This window comes from Canis lupus, chromosome 36 (genome assembly GCF_011100685.1).
Source record: "Canis lupus familiaris isolate Mischka breed German Shepherd chromosome 36, alternate assembly UU_Cfam_GSD_1.0, whole genome shotgun sequence".
Classification (NCBI taxonomy): Eukaryota; Metazoa; Chordata; class Mammalia; order Carnivora; family Canidae; genus Canis; species Canis lupus.
The window spans coordinates 13,018,294-13,030,583 of NC_049257.1; the positions used below are offsets into that span (position 1 = coordinate 13,018,294).

The following is a 12,290-nucleotide window of genomic DNA, read 5'->3' on the forward strand; positions in this document are numbered from 1 at the left end:
CTTGAAAACAAGCCGTCAGTTTCAGAAACCCAAGAAAAATTAATATTTTGAGGGTTTTTTTTACTTCACTAGCTTTTGCTAAAAATGATTGTCCATCAGATGTAAAGAGAGAGTTTGAAAAATTGTTTCAAACCAAATCACTACACCTGCTTTTAGTTTTGAACCTGCTTTTAGCTTTCTAGAACAGTCTAAATGCTTCTTTGTGGTTTTATATTCCTTGTGTCTGGTGCTTGCTCTTGTCAAGCTGTGAAGAGATTGTATTCTCATTAAGAAATGAGGGGGAAAGTTTAAAGCAAATGTTAAAGGGCAATCTAATTACTTTATGAAATATGAGATGTGTACAAGACCCACAGACAAAGGTTCCTAGTTTTAATAAAATTTCTGATTTCAATAAATGAATAAATGAATTCTATTGATGAATTATATACATACATATGTATGTATACACACACATACATGCACACACAAAGTATATATACATTTAGATCCTCCCCCTAAAAAATAAGCTTCCCCAGAGGAGGGATTTTTATCTGTTTTGTGCACTGATGTATTCCAGGTACCAAGAATACTGCCTGACATATATCTATTCTCATTAGACATTTGTTGAATGAATATAAAAATAGCATGCTGAGGGAATGATAGCATTTCATTATTAGCTCTATTTCAGTCCAACTAATTTTTCCCATTATTTGATTTCATGTACATAAAGTCATTGAGAAAGGGGTCCCAGGAGTAAAAATATGGGACATGCAAGCAGCTCCAAGGATAGTCAGCAGTGAGCATTCTTGTGTGGTGCCTTCTTTTTTTCTTAATATTTTGTTTATTTATTTGAGAGTATGAGCAAGGTGGGGCGGGCTCAGATAGAGGGAGAGGTAGAGGCAGACTCCCAGCTGAGCAGGGAGCCAGACACAGGCTGGATCCCAGGACCCTAAGATCATGACCTGAGCTGAAGGCAGACACTTAACACACTGAGCCACACGGGGCCCCTTAGGTGGCGCCTTCTAAAGTTTGGAATCCCATGATTAAACAACCTCTAGAGCCTTTGTTTTTTTAACCATTAAATCAAATGTTTAGGAAGGGAAAACTACCACCTGTATCATCCTCCCCCAGAACCCACTGTCACCCCACTCTCATTCAAACTCTTCCCCTAAACTTTCTCAATGGAGGAAAAGCAAAACAAAATGTATAAATATGCAAGTAAAAGTCCCAAGTAAAATGAAAGCAATAAATACGCTAAAAGTATCATCTGCAACTCAGCTTCCCTGCCTCACCCTTATCTTTGAAACTTTGGAATTATTCCTTAATATTGAAAAACCCTCTGGAGACAACTTTAAATAACTCTTCTTTTCACCCTCACAAAAGAGTGGCTTCTGTTGAGGAACCAAAGGAATCTGTTGATCCTGGTCTTTGCGCATGGGTTTGGGCAATTGTGTGAATGAGACCTGTGCCTGATGAGCCCTCACACACCAGGAAGAACTGGGGTGCACACCTTTTATGTCCTAATCTAGAGGCCCTCAGCTCACCGAGCTGTGAGTGTTGGAGTCTAGAGAGAGCATCTGCAGGAAGGAGGCATGCCCTGGACCTGAATTTAGAAACCGTACGTGAAAAGCTGACTCAAAAGAGCCACTCACATTTATTCATTGCAAGTTATTTCTATATAACAGAAATTTAAAGGGAGAAAGGTGAAACAGCCAACATATGAGTAGGGAGTTGGTGTGCTGGCTCCTTGGCAACACATGATTAGATTATATGATTATATATATATATATATTTATATATATATAAATATATATATTTTATATATATATAAAATGATGTAATAATATTATGTATGTAATTATATATCTTAAAATATATATGACTTATATATTAAAATATATATTAAAATATAATATTAAAATATAATATAATATTATAATATTAAAATATTATATTATATATTAAAATATATATGACTTATGGAGAGAATGGAAAGAGTAGAGAATAAAACTATAATATATAATTTATATTATACTATATAATATTGTACTATGTTATATTATATGTTTTTCAATACTCTTCTACAAAGATCAGGGCCTGAGGCTCTGATTAAGTCTTAAGGACAATAGTGAAAACAAAACCAGTTGGTATATATTGGTCCTAAATCAAAAAAGCCATCAATTAGGAAAATCACCCCGTCTTGTTTGTCCTCCCTTTGAATGAGTAAGGAAAGTCATTGTAGACGTGGGTGACAGAAGAGAAAATGTGAACCTTAGATTTAAATAATTCACTTCCCCAAGACTCTACTTAAAATTTAAAGGTCTAGCTTACGCATTAAAAAAAAAAAAACTGAAATCTTATATTTGTGATGTTTTATCCATTTCACATATGCATTTCTAAAATTGGACTATAGTTCTTAGAAAAAAATAACAGTCTGCTTTCCATGAAATCTCCCTAAAGGATATAAATGTTTTTATTTGCTACAATGAGCCACCTGAATGTCATGCCATAATACAACATGACAATACTTAACCTGGGGTAATTCAGCATGACAGCATTTTTTTGGACAGACTTTAAAGTATTTTAGATTAATTTGCCATATTAGCAAGTGTTGCATGGAATTTGCTACAGCTTTTTGAGTACATGCATTAAATATCACATGATCCTTATGTGTCCCTGACACCAAATACCAGCTCTCATAGGGTTATCATGAGAAGACACTATGGAATAGCCAGTTGTAGTCCCCTCCTGGTATAGAACAAAGTGAGATTTTATAAATTCTTCCAGGAGCATCCCAACACATTTGGTGGCAAGCATCAATAATCCTTTTTCTCTCTGCACCCATAGACCATAAGACACCGTTGGATGGGAATTTTCTGTAGTGCTGTAGCCCCCAAACACGCGGATGTGTTGACATAGCTTGCCCTGTAGCCCTCAGTGTGAGCTCTGACTTCGTGTAAAGTGTGCAGCCCAGTACCTTGATGAACATGACTCTCAAGTTGGGAGAAGCCTCCCAAGTGATGAAGAATGAGAAAAAATTCTCAGTCTTCTAACGTGAGCCTAATGGAAAAGAATGGGTGTATGAGAGGCACACAGGAGCCAGCACCTCACTGGGTTTCAAAGAGACTGCTAATTTCATTATGTGTGGATGTTTTTAATATTTTTTTAAAATATAAATAGTTGGGGCAGCCCCGGTGGCGCAGCGGTTTGGGGCCGCCTGCAGCCCGGGGTGTGATCCTGGAGACAATGGATCGAGTCCCACGTCGGGCTCTCTGCGTGGAGCCTGCTTCTCCCTCTGCCTGTGTCTCTGCCTCTCATTCTCTCTCTGTGTCTCTATGAATAAGTAAATAAAATCTTTAAAAAAATATATATAAATAGTTGAATCCATATCGGTTGTAAACCATGGAAGCAATTTAGGGGTATAGAGAATAGAGTAAATTTTGCCTTTGCACAGTCTGCTCCCACCATTCCACTTCTGTCCGTAGAGGTAATGGCTATTAACTGTTTCTTGTTTGATTTGGGGGTTAGGTTTAAACATTTAAACTTAATATAACCAAATGGTTTAATGATTCTTCTAATGGGACTCATTCATAGTTGAAATTCAATTATATCTATCATATCCCCATATATTAGCTATCTCTAGTAAGTCCCTATTATAACTATTTTATCAGCAACTCTTGAAATACATTACTACAGTGCATCCAATCCAAGAAGAACTTCTTTTTTTTTTTTAAGATTTATTTATTCATGAGAGACACAGAGACACAGGCAGAGGGAGAAGCAGGCTCCATGCAGGGAGCCTGATGTGGGACTCGATCCCCAGACTCCAGGATCACACCCTGGGCCGAAGGCAGGCACTCAACTGCTGAGCCACCCAGGGATTCCCCCCAAGAAGAACTTCTTAACAGTTATAATGTTGTGACTGCCCATAAGTAATTGCTGTGACTTTATAATCCACGGATTGAAAAATGGGAATAACAAAAATCTACAGTGAAGTCGACACTTTAAAATGAACTCACATTTTTCTCATCACTGAGTCATATGTACACATTTGAAAAAAATAATAGTACATACATGTACAAGACATGATTTATTTAGGCTGCAATGATTGGTGTGCAGATGGATTTTCAGATCAGATCACATGAGGAAATTAATTCATCATTGCTGCCCACGTGTCCATCCACCCCCTACACACACACACACACACACACACACACACACACACACACCCCTCAGGTTGGGAACTAACAGCATCAGACTATAGAAACTCCATCAAGCAGGGAAGTTCATTTAAAACGAATCCTTAAAAGATTGCAGTGAAGCAACACTGTTCTAAATGGGTCATCACTTAATTTTTAGATATTTATGTGTTTTGAAGAGCAAATAGGCTTTCTATTCCAAAATAGCTCAATTACGTTTTGATTGCAACATCAGATTTTCCAAGGATCTTGGATCTCAAATACTGTAATCACTTATACATAAGTTGATAATTGCTTTACAAAAATAAAAACGGTTGCTGTGGTGGGGATATAGTGTGGGCATATGTGGTGTTTTCTCATCCTAGAGACCTCACAATGTACTTAGCTCTATTGGTTTTGGAATACACGTTGTTTGATTCTGCATAATTTCAGGTACTGCGTCTTCCAGGTAAGGAAGAGAAGACAATGAGCTGATGTCTGTGCCCCTGGCAGGACCTTGTCCAGGGAGTGTGGGGGCCAGGTGAGGAGAGGGGGGTTTTATGGCAGCTCACTCAGCTCTTTGACCTTTAGCAGGTAGCTAACTACACAGAGTTAAACCTGTGTAGTTAGCTTCATTCGCTTCCTGCTCAAAAGCTTGAGAAATGAAAGCATATACAGTTCATTTAACCAAAACTCCCCCAAGGAATACCTTTTCTGAAAAAAAGTACACTCAGAGTGACCTGTTTACACCCTCATTCCATCATATGTGTCACGATCCTGGAGTAGTGGGCAGTTCTAGGCAAGCATTTAGCCTGTGAAAGAACTTTTTTGCTTTAAAGCATATGAAGCCTTAAAGGCATATTTCACAAGTCCTTTTGGTACTTACTACCATTCTTTTCCAGGGGAAATGTATTACAAGGAGTACATGCACAGTTGCCGTGATTTGTGACTTTTCTCAAAATTTCTTTTTTAGTTTTCATTGAAAGAGAAAAATGAACGGATTGGTTTTTAGGAACCACCCTGAGAGGTGTTTAATGGAAGGAATAGATGGACTACATAAGGTACCGTATCTTTGGGGCTAGCTACTATTGCACTAAGTGTAATGAATACAGGGAGAACCAGGTGATTCTTCATGTAACTTTCAACTGTAACATTGATCATTCCAGCTATCTGTGTACTACACAGCACATATTTGTTTATTGCCTACAGTTTAAGTAACATCCAGCTAAAATTGCTAAGCTCAGTAGGTCCCACTTCTTGCCCCACACAAAGAAAATAACACATAGATCCAAAGGCAGTTTATCAGATAATTTTTAAATAGAATTCCAGAGAGCTCTGCACATATTGCCAAAGGTCGTTGATTGTTATCTTTGGAGAAAAATAGTTTCTTTTCCTCTATCTGTCCAGTTAAAATGTATAGCTTCCTCCTTGAAAAGAAAATTGGGCAAAAACAGTAACACAAGAAGAAAACATGAGGGTGTAGCTCGCCCACCCTGTTCTCAGTGACAGAGTGGGCTGCCTAAATATCAAAGTTCAAGGCAAAAGAACAACAGTAAGCAGCCCAGGTGATATTGCTGTCAAGGGCATGAGGTGTAGGTGGCTTCCAGGACCTTTAGGGAGCAGGGCATTATGGATATTAAAACTTAAAAAAAAAACTAGCATTAATCAAAGTACTAGAATAAAACCGCATTCATGTAGCATAGTTGTAGTGAAAATTGTAAGCTTTCTCCTATTTCTCCTATTTTTTAGGTGTCTGACATTCAAATTTAGTCCTTCTATGAGATCATTAATCTATAGGCTTCACCTATTTTTGTTTTCCAAATAAGAAGACTTGTGTTTTTTAACATGAGTTCTGTTTCCCTGACATCTCTAAACAGATCTCTTTTACCAGTTAGCCAAAGTGTGGACACTTTCACAGGGGCGGGTTTAAATCCTCATTCTTTTGGAAGGTCTGCTGAGGAAAATGTGCCCAATTTGGAAGTAACAGATGTGTGGGTTTTTGTGTTTTTTGGTTTTGTTTTGTTTTTGCACATCTAAGTACCCATCAAACCTAGGGTAAGAGAAGAGCTTTATGTTTCAGAAGAAAAAATGACTCCTCCCACCCTAGACCTGTTGCTTGCCATGCCACAACTTCAGCAAGTCTTGCTGATCTTAGAATATAGAAATCTCCATTCAGGATGACCCATTAAGAGCAAAAGTGACCTCTCTGTAAGTCCCCACCCTCTGCAGAAGCTGCTATAGGTTCTCTGTCATGACTCTCTCTGGTCAATATGGTTGCTGGCATCTGCACTACATGTGCCTGGGTATGGTCGGGAACCTCTTAAATCAGGAGGAAGATCACTTTCCACCTACATGTCAAGTCAAGATGCTACCCTTTGAATTAAGAGGTGCTGTTGCTGCTTTGATTGTCTATAGAACATGCATTTTAGACTGTTGGTTTTGTTTGCTGTTTTTTTTTTTTTAATAGTGGTGATGTATTTGTGCAGAAACTGGCCTATTCTTTCACCCATTATCTCTAGTGACAGATGCTGTATCCATTCCTAAAAAGACTGATCTAGAATAAAATGCCTCTAGAAAAAGAAGAAAAAAGCAAAGCAACTACCCACAGATGGGTCACATTCAATTCGCACTGGAACTAACTGGCTGCAGGCAGTCATGTTCAAATCAGTCATGTTCAAAACCAGCAATCATGTTCAAATTCCATGAGCTTACATGGCATGATTTATTATAACAGTATTTGCAAGATATGTGGAGCATGACCTGAAAAAATCCAGCAAGGCAGTAGTTGACTCAGTCAATATGCAAGCTGTGCAGAATTTCTTTGCGGGTAAACTTTGGAATGGTCTTAATTTTCAGAATCAGCTTTGGCATCCATAAAGGCAGAGAAAAAACTGTAGCTAAAAGGTTTGACAGCCAAACTTAAACAAGGATCTATTCTGTTCTTCTCGGTTTGCTTCTTTTAAAGGTAAATTCATGTTGTACCAGAATCATTTGTGGAGTAACTCATCTATACAGCTAAACTTTTTAAAGTAAACATACACTAGGACATTTGAGATTCCTGAAAAGTATCATGAAGTTATATCAAACTTTTGAAAAGCTCATAGTGTGCCAAATTTTGGAATTTCTTACTTAATAAGACTTTGAAAACAAACTTGGATTTTCTTTATTCTTCTTTAAATACCCAAGACCTAGTATGCGAATTGCTCTTAAAAGGAAAATAAAAATATTGTTGAACTGGTAAAAGACTGGCTCACATGCATTTCAGCTTAAAATCAGAAAAAACAGGCCATGTAATTTGGGGCTCCGTGCTAAATTCCTTTATCCTCACAATATCCCCTGTTTGATTAACAGAAACATTAATTGCATTCATATTTTTCAGTCCGAACTAGTAGAGCTATTGCTCTTAATTTTCAGTATTCTGAACACGTCATTCAAGAGAAAAATGCATTTGATCACACACCAAGGCCTATGCGTGCACACGCGCGCACACACACACCCACACACACTGTTCAGCATCTATCTTCTATACTTCAGTATCTCTGTTACTATACTTTGTTATCTGACTTTTTTATTTTTCTCAAGAAGGATATGAGTTCTTTTGTATTTCCAGCTCCTAGTAGAATACCATAATAATAGAAAATACTCAAAGTAGTTTTGTTGAGTGAAACAGTAGGTATTACAGGAGAGGAATTAAGAAGCTGATTCTAGAATCCACAGTGTAGCCGTAGCTGTATTTTATCAGTTCATCTAAGATCAAGGTTTTTGTGGGTTGTTTTTTTTTTTTAAGATCAAGGTATTGAGAGAGACTGAGCTCCTACCAGGTACAAGGCTCTGTGCTTAAGTTGTGATGTGTAAGATGGAGTTTGTGCCCAGTGATTTTATGTCATGAAAGAACGGTTTTCGGAAACCTCCCTTCCTCTCTGCTTTGATGCCTGTTACAGAAGCATGATAGACGATGCAATAGAGATAGTCGATACTGAGTCACTTTTTAATCACTGAATTTTTGAATCATCCACACTTTTCTTATTGAGTTTCAAAATTCTAGCCTTATGCACTAATATCATGACAAGTTCTCCTCCATTTGAAGTCTATTGTTCTTTCCTAAATCAGATGTCTAAGTGGTGTTTTGCAAAATCTGCAGCACCAAGATTTAGTGTAGGATGTAGGGGCAAAGCTGAGAAGAGTTTCTGTATAATCTGTCTCTGCTTGTCAAATCTTGTGTCTCCCTATTATCTTTTTCTGGTAAAGGACTCTAGAAGAAGAAAAAACTTCAATAGATATGCAGCCTTGTACAGAATGGTCCCCCTGAAACTTTCTGCTACCTCAGCCAATGGTGAAGTCTCTCACACTACTCTCTGAGTTTCCTAATGATGTTGGTATTTGCGAAAAGAAATTGGCTTAGTTCATCTTTCCTAGAAAGTAACCATTTTTAAAAAGCTGGAATGCAAAAAAAAAAAAAAAAAAAAAAAGCTGGAATGCTTTTAATTGAAATTCTTCGTGTGGCTTGGTTAATACACTTAAAATCTTTTCCCACCTTATGGTATACATCCTGAACTGCCTCCAGAAATATTTAATGACTTCATTAAACAAAGACATGCCACAGTTTTTATCATTCTACTTTATTAGCATGAATGACCATGTTTACGTATAAAGAAATGGAAGTACTTTTAAACCAAATCATTTCAGTTGTTTTTTTTTTTTCTAAGTATTTTATCCCAGATGTTGGATCATTGTCAGTGCTTGCTCCTTTGACAACCCTGTCACTTAGGCTCTGGCGGTCATACCAGGGAATAGTGTCTCGTAGGGTTTGTTCTGATTCTAAGGGAGCTCAATTGCCCCTTTCAGAAAGGCAACAAAAAAGATCACTGACAACGCAGCAGGGCTAGAAATCCTGGGATTAGAATAGTACTCTGTGTAGAATAGGGAAGACCTAGCCTGCGGGAGTTACAGTATCCAAGCTGGCGGTGGCACACATGGACCCATCCCTGCTCCAGCGCTGCCTCACAGTGGGCTCAGGCCTCCTCGTGACTGCATCACAGCTCAACCTCTCCCACCCTTTCTTCCTTCCCTTCTCATCATGGCACGGGTGTTAGTCCCCAGAACACACCCCATTAAACTTCCTGCACGGATATCTCAGAGTCTCAAGGTCTGTTTCCCAGAAATCCAGCCTGTGAGAAGAGAAATGGAAAATTAAGTTCATGATCATTGAAACTTAGAGAATGAGAACCCTGTTCTGACTCCTAAATTCGTTAACTAATTAGATCACCTCTTACCTCCAGCTGGTTTCCGAACAACTCACAGAACTTACCTTGGTAAGTTAATAGGCAACTTTCTTCTGTCAGTCTTTATTCAAGTCCTTGGTTACAGACAGACCACGCACAAACCAGGATCACATGTGGCCAGATGTTGACGTTAGAGATTCACTGTGCAAATCTCTTCATTGCTGCAAAGAGGGCTGCAGCAAATCTGGGGAGACAGAGCCTCATATCCAGATAGTATCTACCTACTTTGTCCTATTTTGTCATAAAATACTTGCTAGCTAACTCTCATGTGGAGACATACAAAGCAAATGTGATTCTTCAGACAAAAATGGCATGGACAGAATTTTCTTTTTTTTTTTTTTTTTTTTTTTAAGTAGGCTCCACACCCATTTTGGGGCTTGAACTCACAACTTGTCCACAGAACAAGAGACTGAGAGTTGCACACTCTACCGACTGAGCCAGCCAAGCATCCCCAGAATTCTTTTTTGCCATGTAAAGCTAAAAAGAAGGGAAGATATTAATGAGATATAATAAAATAATGTACTAGCGTAGCTATATTTTTAGGCCTGGTAAAATTGTAACTTAGATTAAGAGGTGAGTGACAAATTTTTAGTCTAGGCAATTTCTCCAGAAAAACACAATTTATATAGTCAATTTTCAATTATCTGCCCAAGGAGAAATAGCAATAATGGCAATTATCCAAAAGAGTAGATAATGAACAAATTCATTTCTATTTGACTTTGAAATATTGTTTTGTATTCCAAAACCAACATTTGGATGTGGATGCTTTTTAAATTCTGTAAAGTTGCTATGCCTAAACTTAAACACTAAAATTATATTTTAGAAATCAGATGGAAGAAAGTGGCTTATATTTTTCATCTTGCCTTGTATAGTACTTTCCTACTTTCTATATTATTGCTGAAAATAGATCTTATCCCTTAGGGTAATGTTACATTCATCCTATTTGCATCTACGTGTTTCCTATTTATATTTTCCTAGCACCTATGATAATTTAATATTTTGGTTGAATGGACAGCTTCCCTCTCTGCCCTTGCTTGGCTAAAGTTAATTATATTTATATTTTATGTATATGTCCAAAAAAAAAAACTAAATAAGTGGTCAAGATAAAGAGTTATATCCCAGTAAGCTTTGAGATGTATGAATGCAAATATCTGCCCATGGAAAATTGAGTTGACCATATATACATTTTCCACACCTATTTTGGACCTGGTTTGGTCATTTTTCACTCAGTAAATGCTAAATTGTATACAAAGTTACCTGGCATTGGATCTGGCTCATGTTAGCCGTCAGTAACTGCTCATTTCCTTTATTCCTTGCTTCCTTTTCTTCAGTAATGTTTTACATAAGATGCTTCATATTAACACTTCATATACTTCAGTAAATACTTATGTTTTATTCCGTTCTTTTTCTGTACAGAAAATATTCATTTGGGGGATCCCTGGGTGGCTCAGCGGTTTAGCGCCTGCCTTTGGGCCAGGGCGTGATCCTGGAGTCCCAGGATCTAGTCCCATATCAGGCTCCCTGCATGGGGCCTGCTTCTCCCTCTGCCTGTGTCTGCCTCTCTCTCTCTCTCTGTCTCTCGTGAATAAATAAAGTCTTTATTAAAAAAAAAAAAGATTCATTTTATACAAATAAGGAATTTTTTTTAAGATGCTAAAGTAAAATCTTCAGGTGTTATTTTCCCAATGTCAATACCCACTATGTGTTTTAATTCCTAAGAGCTACCTCCATGGAATTTGATATATCACTATTTTTCTTATGTTTTATTTATATAATTTCTACCCCCAATGTGGGGCTCAAACTCATGACCCTGAGATCAAGAGTCTCATGCTCTACTGACTGAACCAGCCAAGTGCCCCCAGGTTTACCACTATTCATCTGTTAAGGGCATAGCATTTTAAAGTTAAGCATGAGGGAACCCTGGGTGGTGCAGCGGTTTAGCGCCTGCCTTTGGCCCAGGGCGCGATCCTGGAGACCTGGGATTGAATCCCACGTCGGGCTCCCGGTGCATGGAGCCTGCTTCTCCCTCTGCCTATGTCTCTGCCTCTCTCTCTCTGTATGACTATTATAAATAAATAAAAATTAAAAAAAAAATAAAGTTAAGCATGAGAGTTTATGCACACTAAAAATTGACCACACACTCTCCTGTCTTACTCCCAGTCACGTGATACACTCCCATTCTAAACAGTACGTTTTTATATAAGGCAGATTTTATCAAGCATTCCAATGCTTTTGATTGGTTGCTTTAGGACTCCTTTGATAAGGTTTTGGTGTTTGACCAAAGCTGGCTTTCTTTCCCTTCAAAGATCTGCATAGTATTTTCAGTTGAACCTGGCAAGGCACTGGAGAGGTGGGTTAAAAAAATGGCTAGACCTAGTTCCAAACACTGGCTCCGCTACCTACCAGGGGGATGTTAGACCAGAGACTGTCTCTTAAGGTCATGGTTTACTCTTTATTAAAATGAAGATAATAATATCAGATGAAGGGGCTTGTGGTGATGCTTACGGATAATAAATGTAGGCAAGTTAGTGTATGTTAGGCATTCAAGAAATGTTGGTATGTGTTACAGGTACTAACATTTACTGAGCACCTACCTTGTGCAAATACCGCTCTAGGCATTTTCTCTGTATTGATTCATTTACACCTCAGTACACCTCTGTGATTCAGGGAGTGGTATCACTGTTTTATACATGTGACCTAGAGGGCTTAAGGCACGGTAAGCAGCTGAGTCTGTATTACAGCCCATCCCCTACGCTTAGCCGCCACACAACATTGCCTCTTGTATAGACAGAGCAGCCTTTTAGCAGCAACAGGAGCCAGCAGGTGGATTGGGGGGACCCCCTCATGCTTC

At 38.2% G+C, this 12,290-nt stretch overlaps 1 protein-coding gene across 2 annotated transcripts in view; it reads left to right on the forward strand.

Annotated features, from left to right (window-relative positions):
* B3GALT1 (beta-1,3-galactosyltransferase 1) overlaps positions 1–12,290 on the forward strand; it is a 503,874-nt gene that overhangs the window by 450,781 nt on the left and 40,803 nt on the right. The window lies entirely within an intron of this gene.